Source organism: Chaetura pelagica, unplaced genomic scaffold (genome assembly GCF_000747805.2).
Source record: "Chaetura pelagica isolate M959 unplaced genomic scaffold, ChaPel_1.0 scaffold10, whole genome shotgun sequence".
Lineage (NCBI taxonomy): Eukaryota > Metazoa > Chordata > Aves > Apodiformes > Apodidae > Chaetura > Chaetura pelagica.
In genome coordinates, this window is record NW_009952263.1 from 7728009 (window position 1) to 7743871 (window position 15863).

The following is a 15863-nucleotide window of genomic DNA, read 5'->3' on the forward strand; positions in this document are numbered from 1 at the left end:
AGGAATGCCACTTCCTACCCTGAAAATAAGGTATATTTATAGTATCCATACCTTTGAAGTGCTATAAAATAACATGTCTTGCTTAGGACTTTAACTAGCACTGGTTGTTGCCAAGGATGATTCTTCTTACTTAGTCCATACTATTCCTTTGCATTAGTTGACTAAAGGTAAAGTTAGGAAAAATCAATGCAGTTTTTTTCATCCCTTGCCCAATTTACCAGCCTTTTCCCATGAAGTGCTGGGCCACTCCTTAGTTTTTCCTCCCATATCTACTGAGGAGATTCTTATTAGGGGAATAATTAATTTAATTGATTAAAAAAAACCAAAACAAAATCAAACAAACCCACAACAACAAAAATCCTTTGTTTGGAGTCTTTTAAACACCCTGATTCTCAATTATCCAGCCCAAAGTCTGTGGTGAAGTGATAATTAGGTGTTAATAGCTAACCAGATAACCACAGAGGTTATCTGTCTCTAGGCAGCCACTAAACACCTAAGCAAGAATGAAAGTACAAAAATATGAGATTCTCAGGAGCATTCAGCCCTAATAAATTTTAGAACAGTTTGAAACATTTGGAGTTACAGGCCTGTCTTTATAGCCCCACGCTGCTGTGAAACAGCCTGGAGTGCTTAGAAGGACTCACCCACTTAGAAGACTCAGTACTCATTATAAAAATGAGTTTAATCCCAGACTTACTGTACCCTCTTCTTGGAAGCAAGGATAACATACTGAGAAAATCCTTCTCCCTGATAACTGCAAATAATTCAACTTCATTCCATGCAGGGGAGGTTTTTTAAATGTGCTTGAGTTATTGTCTGGGAAACCTTGTGTTTTCAGAGGTGAAGATTTCATGTAAATTATTCTCTCAGTTGACTTGGAGTTCTTCATACATCCTGCTTCCATCTGCTAAATTCACAGAAATATAAGACTTGCCATTACAAGATTCATATCGTGTTCAAAACAAAAAGAATTTGTATGTAATAAATAGATTTTCATTATCTTCCTTTCTCATGTGATTTTTACATTGAATTTTTTTTTTTTTTTTTTCAAAGATTTCAGTGTTTCCTACCTGACTGAGACCTGAGTGATATTCAAGATGACAAATAATTTGTCCTGTGTTTCAGGTTATATGCCCCTAATTTTCAAAAAGTTTTTTTCTTTGTCAGGATGCTAAAAAGTATCTGATAAATCACGATAATCGCTATCATTAAAGTAGGGTACTTGCCTTATAAATCATTTTACATTAATCCTACCAGCTGCTATTGTGATGAAAATGCTCTGATGAAGTGGGTCATTGCAAAACAGCATTTGAGTGTATTCTACTACTCTGACAAGTACACAAATACCTTACAGAATTTCGTTCTCAACAGTGAGCCAAATTAATCCTAAAGAAACTCAGCTAGCATAACAAGAGTGACACTAGTAATTAATGTGACTATCCTTTTTTTTTTTTCCAACCCCTTTCCCCTCCATTGAAATCATAGTTGATGCTAAGAACTGTATATATACAAATCATTGCCCAGCTTATAACAGTATTGCAGACTTTGGGAAAGAGCCTGGGTATCAGCCTATATAAGATGGTGTGAAGTCTAAATATCTCTTTCTCTTTGTAGTTTTCTGATAATTTGACTTGTGATAGCACAGTTCTGAAAGCCAACTCAAGGGAGTGACAAGGCCCACTCAAATTATGTAAAGGAGCTGTTTCTAGTAAAAGGGCCTTCGCAGGTAGGAGATGGGGCACATTTCTTCCTTCTGGACCATGATTCCATATCTATGAGCAGGCCAGGTAACCATGGTCCTGTACATCATAGAGATTCCTTGATAGACAAGCAGGGATGATAAGGATCATGGTTTTTTGCCATTAAAAAAAACAGTTTTCATCTGAACTACAATGCTCGTGTGCCCTACAGATACTTCAAGGAATCACAGAATCACAGAATGGTAGGAGTTGGAAGGGAGTTGGAGCAGATTCCCCTAGAGCAGATTACATAGGAACATATCCAGGTGGGTTTTGAATGTCTCGGGGGGATGGAGACTCCACAGCCTCTGTGGGCAGCTTGTTCTAGTGCTCTGTTACCCTCAGAGTAAAGAAGTATTTTCTTATATTTAGGTTAGACCTCCTGTGTATCAGTTTGTGACCATTATCCCTTGTTCTGTCACTGGACACCACTGAGAAGAGTCTGACCCCGTTTCAGGTAATTTTAGGGAGGGGGGGGTTGGGCCCCGGTGGTATTCTAGTGGTTACATGAAAAATGGCGAAATCAGAGCCTTGCTGAAGTGAGAATGAAAGCTCTCATTTGCTTCAGGAGACAGTACTTGGTCTTCCTCTAACTGATACTTCAGAGCTAGTAAGACTGAGGTCATAAGCAGTAGTAAGTGGATTATTTTTGTGGTCAAAGATTTCCATAGGAACATTTCAAGGAACGGGCTTTTTAATGACAAAAAATGAGAACACATTGCAGCACCTTCTCAGAGAATGCTTAACTGAATGGCACGCTATGAATAAAAGCAGCTGTGAATACAAGGCATCCAAGTAGGCTTGTTGTTTTGTTTGTTTTGGTTTTTTTTCAATTGTCTCCATATACTTGTATGTCAGACTTCGTCCTCTCTTCTACAAACTGCAATGTTCCTTCCTACCTGTCTAAAAAATACTTTCCTCCAAGAGTCTGAGAATTCTCCTCAGATGTCTTTTAATAGATGTTTCAAATAAACTGAAGTAAAAGAGACTTGTCAGGGCAGGAAACAGACAACTCTGCCTAGCTCAAGCTGGACTTAAAATTGCTCCAAATTTCACTAAAAAAGGTGTGTAAAATGAGAAGCACATGAACCACCAAGTACACAATTCAATATTTTACATTCCCAAGGTGATTAGCAACAAGACAATTAATAATTATATCCAGAAACACTCAAAAAACATACTATACACATTTATGTAGAAATTACCATAATAATTTTATCACTAACACAAATATGCACATATGAAAATATCTCAAAGTAAACACAACATTTGCACATAGTAAATACCCATATGTCTCAATAAACACAATTTTAAACTTTAAGATGGCAAGTGTGTGGTTCCTTTAATTGAGGATGAAAAATTAAGAATAAGCCATTTACTGGTGAATCCTGCCATTTTCTAAGGGTGTGCAAGAAAAGCGTGACACACCCTGCACACTTAGGTGGCATCAGGGCAGGGATTAGTGCTCAGAGACTGAACAACAAGTGCTGTGAGGACTACATCTCTGAAAAAATACTGTGGCCTGTACTGGTGATGCTGTGACCATAATCCTGGTTTTGACTACCAGAAAGAATTTATGCTCTTCTTGTTTGGGATAATGGCTAATGCCCCCATGACATGTGTCCTCCTTCATGTTCTCTTCACACTAGTCACTAACTTTGCCTCCACAGGTAGTTACAGGGAGGCTTTGATTGCAATACTAGCAAATAGATAAAGGAACAGCAAAAATTTGGGAACATATCCTGAAGACCGGAGACCATGTTTTGCCTTAACTTTCAAATACTCATTCTCATGTCACTTGGTTGTTTTGCTGAAGAATAGACTTATAAAACTGTTAGGTATTAAATGCAGTTCAACAGGACCAAATTCTGACCGCAGTGACAGTTTCTAGAAACTCTTTGACTTAGCAAAAGTGTTGGGAATAAGAAGGACATTTCCAGCCTCAAAACGTCTTCATTAAGATTATCTCTTCTGGCCTCCTTTGGATGTATGAACTCTGTCATTTTAGCATGGAGATTTGTAAATAGAAAACTATTCTTCCTGATGCTTGCTTCTGGCAGTTCACCAGTCTGTCTTCCTTCTCTTCCTTTGCACTATTTTCAAGCACACCCATTGTCTCAGAGGTTTCAGAGAGCAGCAGTTTCACCACAGAAGTCTTCAGCAAAGACTAAGGGCTTTTACAGTTTGATTTTGAGACACCAGACTGTGTTTCCATTACCAACTATTAAGCAAAATGAAAATATCACTTAAATTCTCAGCTGAACCAGTGTGTTATGAACATACTGATGGAGCATAAATATCGGAAAACTAAGATGACATAGAGTTGCTTTTCTGATCGTAATAGCACTGTATAAAACAGACAAGTTGGCATATGTTTCTAGCTGTTCCCTCTCCCTTTAACACATAACGTTGATGGCATTACACAATTTGTTAACATTAGGGTGAATTTAGTCAGGAGTCCTGAATACCCCCAAACAGCTTTTACAGATTCTAAAATGGGTCTGGTGCCTGGGTTTTTCTTCAAATCCCTCAGTGCAGAATGGAGACTGGGCAGCAAACTTCCTAACTGCGCCCATACACTCATAAACATCTGTAGCAAACCATAATGCTGCTGAATGCAGGAGTCACATTGCCATGACATTTTGATTATGAATGTTAGAGCAGCGTGCGGTTCTGAATTCCAATGTTATGGATTTTGGGAATTTCGAGCTGAAGCCAGCTCTCTGATTCATGCAAGAGTTCAGTGTGTCCTGAAAAATTTGCAAAGCAAAGGGCCAAAGTCTTGGAACTTGGCAGCAAAAGGAGCCTCAAGGTGAGGATGGGGCGCAGCACCCCTCAGGAAGAGAAGAGTTAACAAGCCATGGCAACACAAACAGGCAAGCAGCCCCACCACTGCAACAAACAACAAATTATTAACACCAAGCAATTTAGCAGCTCAACTTAGAATAAGCAGCACATTGGGCACTGAGTACACAGTGGCAGACTGTCTATGACTCTCTGCTATCAGCCAGCCAGCAAATTTTATTTTTTGCTCTAAAAAAGAGTTCTTTCAAAACTCCACTACAATAGTCCATTCTGTGCCCAGGAATAATTTTAGAAGGGCTAAGTCCCAGACTTCCTCTTTGCAGGTGCAAGGCAGCACATTCACACCTCCAGCTACAGCCACCGTTTCCAAGGGCTGAGCTACCCAGGCCAGCACCCTGGCTTCAGCACAGCCGTAATACTCAGTTTCTCCATTTTCTTTGCTGATTTGCACCACTAGCAGCAGGCCTGCCCTGTCCAAATCCAGCTTCTCAGAGGTGTGCAATTGCAGCAGTGCAGAGCCAATGATAAGCATAATCCAGACCCCAGGTTTTGAAAATTTGGCCCCCTCAAGAACAGCTAGTTTTACCAACAAGGCACTACTTTTGAAAAGGCCACATTTCTTGATCATACCTCACACTGCAAAGCTTCTGTTCGACTAACTACATGACAGTCTGCTAACACTGAAGGAAATCTACTAAAAGCTGTGTTTGTTTGACCAACACTGACTAAAATTAGAAAAATATTAAATGAAAGCAGCTGGTCAGCTACCAGCCATAATATTATCACAACTTCCTTCACAGGAAATATTATAATAGTGTTTTATTTGTTTTTTCCCCTGCTTGCTGCCACTGGAGTGTAATATTTCTTTCATGTTGGTGATAGATCAAGAGCACTTCTGTTGGATTCAGGCTGTACTGCGTGCTGACACCATGACACCCAGCACAGCCTTTAATGCAGGATCTAGCCAGTGTCTAGGGGTGTGTGGGGCTGGGAGGCAGAAGAACAGCGAAGGCTCTTGACTGCTCTACCAATGATCACCTACAGCTTGGTTCTTCATTTTGGGAAATTGCTTCAATATTTTGACCATAGATCTGTAAACATACGAATGACTGAAGATAAGCTGCTTCTCTGCAGATTTTTGCCTATGACTTCTCCAGGGTGGCAGATCCAGAACCATGAGAAATGGACCATGAAATGTTTGGGGGCTTTGTGAAAGCTACCTCTGATGCTAGGTTCAGCCTTTCCACTTCACGCCAAAATCGCAGGAAAACAACCAGGGGTCCAAAACAGGGCTTGAACTCAGTGACATGAGCCAGCCATGCTGCCAGATCTCCCAGATGCCCCTGGACTTTATCCACCACTTCAGCTCAGACGGGTTTGTGGCCCTGCTGCATCCTACTGAGACTGATTTTGTTTGCTTGTTCTTTCATCCAGATCCTTGCAGAGGATGACAACAGGCCCCAAACTCTTGGACCATCCCCAGCCAGTTTTGCATATTCCTTCCCCCTCAAGGAAGGGGCTTTGTTTCTCTGCTGTCACGATGGTTTTAACACACAATTTACATAATACCTTTTGAAATGGACCCTGAGGTCTGGTCTGCACTAGTGGAGCTCTATCAGCAAACCATCCTACTGTGGCTGCTGCTGTACCAGTAAAAAGACGGTTCTAGTATGGCTTTTACCATCTCCTTCCATAAAATAGGCAAAAGCATTTCCTTCCCAGAATAAGTATCTTTATAATCTATATTTTGCAGTAATATAAATTACTTTTTAAAAAGATACCATGCTTGTAATTACCACTTGCATCCTAGCAAAAGGTTCTGCTATAGGCACAGCTTTATACAACTGTAGTTATGCTTTAACAACATCAGCTTAAGTATACCAGGTATAATCAGTTCACAGGTTAGTGATAGCTCTTTTTCCTCAACACATGCATTAAAAAACAATATGGCTTTCATCCATCTTCAGTAACCAAGAGTTTGTGCATATGGAAGCCATATGGAGTGTAAGAGCTTGACTATATCAGAAATTATAACAATATATAGTAATGTGGGAATTTAAACCACTGCAGTTGAAAAAGATAACCCCCTTTTTCCCTCTGTAAGGACGTGAATGTGTGTGTGTATGAGTAAAATGAGAGTTTTTATCCATTTTATTTCCTGTTGCTTTGAAAGCAGTTTACCTAAACTGGAAAAAAATGTTTATTTCTGAGTAAGAGTGTCCACATGGAGAGTCATGGTGAAATAAATACAGAATTTTAACTATATGAGTATCATTTGTCATTCCCACAGACACAATTGGTTCTATATCAAAGTTCTATATCATATTTTCGAATATAGCTTCTTGTCACTACCAACATTTACATTTTAGCAATTTGCATTTCTTCTTGTAAATTAAAATTAAAAAAAAAAAAAAGTAAAAAAAAAAAGTGTTCAATTGAGATTTGCAAATGAGCAAAGGATGCCAGGTGAAGGCAAGCAGGAGAGCAGGAGAGGAGGGGTAGGGTTGAAGGTGAAGGTGAAAGTGAGATAAACAACAACAAAATGTAAGATTTACTTGGAAGGGTTCTTTTTTTGATTCCAAACAAGCTTGGTATGTCCAAGTTTGCACCAAGAGTCTAGGTAAGGTGATTTCGTTCAAGTGGCACCGATAACTCACTTTTAAATGTACATGCTTATTGATTTCAGAGTATAACATAATTAGGTCTCATATTACTCACATAGGCTTGCAGTTCCCGCTGTAAACCTAGATATTATTCAGAAAATCAAAGTAATCTCTTGTGGGTATTAAAATAACAATACATTTGAGAAATGATTGCTACCATTTTTGAAGCTGCATTAATGTTCATTATTTATGTAATATACAAGTTTAGAAAGGGTTGATTTTTATTTTTTTTTAACTTCATTGTTGCTATAAAAAAATCCTTCTGAGTTCTTGAAATCAAATGAATGCAAGTTTGGTTTTTTTGCATAGGGTGATGAAGACAAATGTATCACTGCACATTAAAAATACATCGCACATTTTATACATTTACGTATGTGGTGCTCTTCATGTTCAAAAAAAAACATGAAAAAAATCTCAGAGCACTTCAGAGAATGCACCCAGAGACAGAGCTATTGTTCAGGAAAAGCCAGATTAAACAAACATGCCTGTAGTCTTGACTTGGAGGCATTTATGGAATTAACATTCTGAGTCTCAGCTGGCACCACGCTCCAAAGCTGGGGGCAGAACATGCAAAGCCTTTGGCACCTACGAGTTTCCACTGATATTTCTGTTACAAACAAAAGCCCAGCATTTTACACAACTCCAAGTGATTCCTGAACATGTGCATTAATGCAACCAAAAGTTTTAATTAGCGTTCATGGCCTTAAATTATGTGGAGATTTAAAGACTGCTGGAACTGTCCTGACATCACCTGGCAGGTAGAGAGTAACATGACCTCAATACAGAATTGATCTGGCTAGTCTGAGTTGATTAATATTCAAGAACAGCTTAGTTCTTCATACAGTACAATTTGTAAAGATACCCATGATCAGGGAGGGATTTATGGAAACCTAGACTAAATGTGACTAAACAGTGGAACATTTCCGCTTTTATCTGGGATTGCAATGCTCCCGGGTACTTTGGAAGAAAGCCCCAGGATTTGCTCCTTTTTTCATGCAAAGTAACAGGTACTGGGGTCTGTTCTGATCTTTAGCTCTGACTGGTTCATGACTATCTGTCATGACACATGCTAAACACTAGCTTTCACAATCACTCTAGTTCCTGAGACAGCCCTGTGTCTGGTGTCATAGCTGTCATGTGCCCAGATAATTCATGGAAAAACCCAGCAAAGCACAGAGAAGGGCTTCAGTCCTTGGCATGACCTGTTGTCACACTAAGGAGTCACGTCTACCATCAGGAAAAGGTGCTACTCCCAGCTGGTTAGCTGGTAACACATTGTATCTCTGAAATACCAACACTGCTCACTCTGGTACAACTTGAGATCCTTGCCTAGCTGTATGAACATGGCTTCTAAGTCAAGAAGACAAAATCTAATACAGACAGGTAGAAAGTACTGGATCTGTAGAGAAAAAATCAAAGGCACCAATACAGTTGTGCTTAATTAGTGACTAGCTAGTGGCATAGACAAGGGCCTGGTGTCATGGAAGACGGCAAAGTAACTAACTCCCAGCCAATGGTGTAAAGCTGTTACACACAAAGATCTCATTCTGACATGTGTTAACCAGAACATCCCATGTAAGGCACAGGAAGAAATTGTCTCACTCTCCTCATTGCTAGCAAGCACAGCAGCACTTCTGTGTCAGCTCTCAGTGTCAGACTTTGTGAAAGATGCAGAGAAATTGAAGAGACTGAAGAGAAGAGCAGCGGGAACAGTAAGATGTCTAGAAAATGGGATATAACAGGGATAGCTGAGTTAGAAAGAACTCTATGATAAACCTAATTATCACACTGGAGTGGTAACAAAGGAACCATTAAAGGCACAGGAAGAGAAATTGGCAATTGGCCTACTTTACAACAGAGAATTCATGTGTGTGTTTCTCACACACACATGAATTCTCTGTTGTAAAGTATATATATGCACACACACATATATATACATTTGGAAAATAATCTAGGTCTGGAAACTGAGAAACTGGGATCTATGTGGTACCTTCAGTAAGGGAGGGAGGCTTTTAAGAAAAAATTAGACATAATTGGGAATGGTCTAGATATACTTCTTCCACCTCAGGGAAAAGGAGGGACTAGATTTCTTGTGTGTTTTGATCAATTTTTAAGACTTCCTCAGCATTGCAACCTCCCTGTTTTCCTATTGTGTTCTGTTCTGTGTTGCAGTTTATCCCAGTCAATTAATATGTCACTTATACTACCATTGTTAGTCCTCAGCACAGCCCCTTTCCACTGTTCTTGTTATTCCCCAGGCATGCTGCACAAAGTCCTTTCTGAGCTATTACAATGCAGGGACACTCAATATTAGGAAAAGCATCACTTTGGCCAAGCAGACACCACAGTTTCTAAACACTCCAATGTAATCTGTGGCTTTGTTGAATATGTCGCAGAGAAACAGAGTCAGAGGAAGCATCTTAATTTCTATCCATAAACTGCCAGAACACCTGAGGAACTCTGTAAATGATTCTTAATAATAATGACGCACAAGAAAGTATAAAATTTATGTCTATTAAGTATAGAAGTATAAAGTATAGAATAGAAGTATAAAGCATAAAGTAAAGAAAGTATAAAATCTATGTCTATGACATCTTTGTGTCACGCTTCAGGAAGCCTTAGGATTAGATTCTTCCTATCCTGTGTGGACTGCATGGCCCAGGCATGGTTGACTAGGAAGAGCTTCTGCACGAGACTGCACTGAGATGTGAATTTCCTACACAGAACCAGAAAACCCTACACCTCAGTGCCTTAGCTTTCTCTACAGCTATTCATTGCCATCTAACTCTACAAATGATGTTTCAGTACTTCATGGAAGACTTTCTAGAACTTTCCTATTTTCATATCCCTTCTCTGAACTGTTGCTGTGTGATCAGCTTTTATTTGGAAGTCTCAAAAACTGGATCTAGCAATTCAACTTTCCTGTCCTGTATTTGTGTACCTGATATACCTGCTTTCTTATATCACTTGATTTTTCATCCATTTTTCTTAGGCTATATTTCCCATTTGTCAAAATAGTTTTGAATACTAATATTGTCTTTCAGCACGTTTGCCATCCCTTCAGCTTCATATAACCTGAAAATATTGCAAGCATACATTTGCCACAAAGTTCATAACATATCACATCAAACAAGACCAAAAAGGTAGCCAAGATCCCTGCAAAATCCTGCATCCAACATTGCATTTTGAGAGGAAATCCTTCTCTCAATGCTAGTCAACCAACCAGTTTTTATTGCAAAAAATTTAATTGCAAAATGGCTATTAACTATTTATCCCTAAAACTAAGTAGCAAGCAAGGTTCACGGGTTACCCTAGAAATTATGCAATTAAGCTATATCATGGTCCTTCTAGACTATAATTTCATAGAAGTCTCAAAAATACAGGTCTACAGAATTTATCTTTGTTATTTTCTTCACCCTTCATCCCCTCAAAGATTTTATAGGGGTTCAAGATACAAAAATCTTGCTGGGATAACCAGAGGATACTCTATAAAAATCCAGAGAAGATGCTCCTAAAGCCATAAAGTGTAGTATAAGAAATCTGTATTTTATTTGCTACTTACATTCCAGAGGGTGAGCATTCCCTACTTCACAAAAACTTTATGGAATACGATGGGTTTAGCATCTGCATGGTACTTGTAGACCAGTTCCTGACCTTTTCCAGAGAGGTTCAGGCTGTCAGCATTAGAAAAGGGTCCTACTGACAGCAGAATATAGCAATGGTGAATTAAGGTTTTGCTTTAAATTTCTCTGGAGTCTAAGAAACAGACTTAATTTCCATTTGTCTTCATTGTAGACTCTAACAGGTAATGACAGCGGGCAAATAACAATAAAGCCAAAATAATATTCTGAAATTGGAATCATATAATCACCCAACACTGCCAAAGTTGTGCTTTACTCTGAAGCACCCAGTTCTTGGAGTTTCAAAGCATTTACCTCAGGATGCAACAGCTGATACAAGAAAGACCACTTCATTGCTCTGCACATTCCACAAAACAAAACAAAACCAAACCAAAACCCAAAAACAAAATGACACAGAAAACCCCCCAAACCAACCAAACCACAACTGTTGCTCTGCTGTCCCAAAAAGAAAAGACTGGATTTTCTAAAAGTGTTGTCCAGACATGGAAAAAGAAGTTAAGGAATGAGGATTTGCCAAACATGTCTGAATTCTAGAGAAACAAGTTGCTAGAGGGAAGGACCTGGGTCTGCCAGAAGTCATGCCAAATCCCAGGAGTTGATAGACCCCACCAAACACGAACAAAACATTAATCAAGGTGAGAGCAAGACATATTGCCTACACAACTGGGAATTAACAGAAATACTCGGTCCTACAGCCCACACTTCATAGATTTCAGCAAAGCCAAAGCACAAGGGTAGGGGAAAATTATGACACTTAAAAAAAATCTTAGGAGTAACTGGACTTTCACATTTTATCCAAACTATAGTTTTTGCTCCTGCATATTTCTACATTTTTATTAGATATTTTAGGGTCAGGATTAGCAAGTGTACAGCATGTCTTAGAGTTTTAAACAAGCTGTTTTAATGAAAACAACCTGAAATCAGGCAGCATTTTGGGGGAAAAAAAGCTGTTGGTTGGAATTCTTTGCTTACTGACATTAAAAACAGTCTATATAACTCCGTGATGATGCAGAAATTTAACTTTTGTACATTTTTATTATATTCAGAATACCAAAGACAAGTGGATTTATTCACAGAACTGCTGTCACTGAATTCAGTTTTCTGGTACAATTTCCTTCCTATATAAGCTCATAAAAAATACGATGAGTGAAACATTAGGACTGCTTAAAGCAGAAGCAATGTATATGCATACAGAAAGAACAGATAGATTGCAAAATGTTTATGTCTTTTACATTTTTTACTGTATTAATAAGGAAACACTGTGATTACCAATCAAAAAAGACTCAGGAGTGCTGCTTGTAAAGTGCACTATTATAAAGATTTATATCTGTATCTGGGGAGTAATATAGAGCATTGATATTTTAAGAAGCTCAGTTCAAAATCTCTTTATTCAATGAAAGCCCATGAGACTGAAATATATTTTTCCTAGGGCAGCAGTGTGAACATTGTTGTTTGTTTATGATACGTGCTGCAGGAAAAAAAAACAACTTTCCCCAAAATTATGTATGTGTCCAAAATATTTCAGAATTAATTATAAGAAAATTTTCCTGTATTTAACTGAAATATTTTATGATGTGGCATCAGACAGTTGAAAAAGGTCAGTTCCTGGTACATATCAATGCTTGAATACGAAGAAGAAGATATCTGTATCTAGCATGTTTGTTTCATGGACCAAAAGGTACACCTCAAAATATTTGGAGAAGATATATACTGCTTTATATATATTTAAAAACATAGACCACCCAATAAAGAGTAAAAACCCAGGCCTTCCACCAGGGCTCACCAGCAGACTACAAGGAATTCACCTTTCTTAAGGACCTTGTTTTGCAGGCTGCATGTGTACCTACTTTTGGCTATGCTCTGTCAATCTTTTGCAGGACCCAAACTTGCTCATTTTGAATCAAAAGCTGGTTCCTAATGCTTACTCACCACAGCTCAGAGTTGTCTCTGTTAGACTAATGCTCAGAGCCAAAGGCTAGAACAGAATTGAGTGACTTACAGCAATCTTTCCGAGTCCTTCGTTAACAGATGCCTTTCAACAGTTTGTGCATAATCTAATATAAATTATCACTTTTTTTTTCATATAAGGAATTGTAAATTCATGCGCGTGCTCCTCACAGCACAAGGTACTGTGGTAGTGATGTGTTTATAAAATGTTTGTGTTAAATACTATTGTGCTTAATCTGTTAATACAACAAAAGTGATAGCAGTTTTGTTTTTGTGCCTGACATGACTGCAAGACACCCGTGTCTTCAAGAATTAGGAGACAACTCTCCTGATTCTTTAAGAATTTTTAAGAATCAAGCAAATGTATCTACAAAACAGTTTTATAGATCGTTTTTTATTCTTTCAACAGTGTTTGCTTCTTTTTTTGGACAACAATATGTCTGCTTTCTCTCTGCTTCAGAGATCTTCAGTGTTTGCTGAACCAATTCTACCATTCTTTTTGCTTTAGGTCACACTTTGCTGTGTAATCTGGGAAACACCAGATCACACTTTTCAAGACCATTTTGGCACAAATAGATACCTGTCACACTTTGGAAGAGTAGTATTTAGCCGATATATACATTTTGCCAAAAGAAAAAATTTAAATGTGGTAATAATCTTATTCCTTTCTTCCTTCCTGTTAATAGTTGAAAGTTAATCTCTTGGCTAGATTGTGGTCCTTAGGGTATGACACATATCAAACCTATGTGTATATAAGTGGATTTTTTAAAATCCTGTGAAATTTTTTTAAATACTGTGAAAAGTAGCAATGCACTCAGATCAGAATCTAAGCAAGTATAAAAATAAGAGGCATAGGAACTGACTGCATAAATCCAAAATTTATCATATAATTCCCAGATCCATGTAGCTGGTCCCTAGGAACATAAAAAAACCAACAGTACAAAGGAAAACATTTTCAGATGTAGTCCTTTTTTTTCTTCTTTCTTTTTTTTTTTTTCCTAAAGATCCTGCTGCAGAGGTTATATCTGGCAGTGGGGAGCTTTTTCTCTTATCTTCAGTTCCCACAAGAACCAAGCTTGAACATCAGAGCTCCCTAAGCCTAATAAATGAGAGTATTCTTGTCTGCTTTATCTTTTTTTTTTCTTTCCCCAATCATATGATGAGGAAATAAATATGTGATCTTGTTTTATAAAACAAGCTATTGTATTAAACAGCAGGGTTGAGCACGTCCCATCCCTGGGGCTCTCACCTAGACCTGGGTAACAATGTGCAGTCACAGGAATGCACAAAGGGTGGCAATTGCTCTCCTCGGAGCAATTGTGCCAGGTCCTTGCTCTGGAAGTGGAAGCCAAGTGGCCTCTCTGCAACCCACTGTTAATGCCTTCACACAGGGATGGGCACAAGCTGCTTTACATTAACAAAGTCAATCTAGTGCTGATTAGTCCAACAGAATGGGGTGCATATCACAATCAATTTTCATAAATATTCTCTTACTCCTCTTTTGTCTTCATTTTCAGCAAACATTCAAGTACTTGACTCCTATTCACATGAACAGAAAGAGAACTTTAAGCTTACATGCTTCAGTACTTGCATGTAGTAAATTTTAAAATGAGACAGTATGCAAGTCACAAGAAAGGAAATAGAGTGTCTTTGCCAGTGCCTGGCAGAGAGGCATTTAAATAATCCAGGCAAGTACCTGCTTATGTCCTTCTCATCTATGGTTATGTGTGTACATGCAGTTTTATTTGGAACAGAGGACTCAGAATCTGTTCTTCCACCGTAGTTCAATGCATGTGGCATGGAGCAAGAAAGCAGCAAGTACAGCACTGAGTCACTGTCTCCCATAGAATAGGAATGATACTGTTCAGTTACTTGTTCTTTGACTTTTTTTTAACAGAAATGTCACCCATGAGTTATATAATAACATTATTGAATAATGCATATCATGTTTTGCAGGGGAAAAGATCATGGCACTGGGGAAAAAGAGTCTTCTATATTCTTCTACAAATAGGCATGGACAAGGAAGAAAATCTGATAATCATAGAATCATAGAATCTTAGGGGCTGGAAGGGACCTCGAGAGATCATCTAGTCCAACCCCCCTGCCAGAGCAGGGTCACCTAGATTACATCACACAGGAACTCATCCAGGTGGGTTTTGAATGTCTCCAGTGAGGGAGACTCCACAACCTCCCTGGGCATTCTGTTCCAGTGCTCTGTCACTCTTACAGTAAAAAAATTTTTTCGGATATTCACCTTGAACCTCCTATGCTCCAATTTACACCCATTACCCCTTGTCCTATCACTGGTCATCACTGAGAAAAGCCTAACTCCATCCCCCTGACACTCACCCCTTACATATTTGTAAACATTGATGAGGTCACCCCTCAGTCTCCTTTTCTCCAAGCTAAAGAGACCCAGCTCCCTCAGCCTTTCCTCATAAGGGAAATGTTCCACTCCCTTAATCATCTTCGTAGCTCTGCGCTGGACTCTTTCGAGCAGTTCCCTGTCCTTTTTGAACTGAGGGGCCCAGAACTGGACACAATACTCCAGATGCAGCCTCACCAATGCAGAATAGAGGGGGAGGAGAACCTCTCTTGACCTACTAACCATACCCTTTCTAATACACCCCAGGATGCCATTGGCCTTCTTGGCCACAAGGGCACATTGCTGGCTCATGGTCATCCTCCTGTCTACCAGGACCCCCAGGTCTCTTTCACCTACACTACTCTCCAGCAGTTCAGCCCCCAACCTGTACTGGGACATGGTGTTGTTCTTCCCCAAATGTAAAACTCTGCACTTCCCCTTGTTGAATTTCATCATGTTTCTCCCCGCCCAACTCTCCAACCTATCTAAGTCTCTCTGAATGGCAGCACAGCCTTCTGGTGTGTCAGCCACTCCTCCCAGCTTAGTGTCATCAGCAAACTTGCTGAGGGTACATTCTATACCCTCATCCAGGTCGTTGATGAAGATGTTGAACAACACTGGTCCCAGTACCAACCCCTGTGGGACTCCACTAGTCACACACCTCCAACCAGATTCTGCCCCATTGACTACAACTCTCTGACTC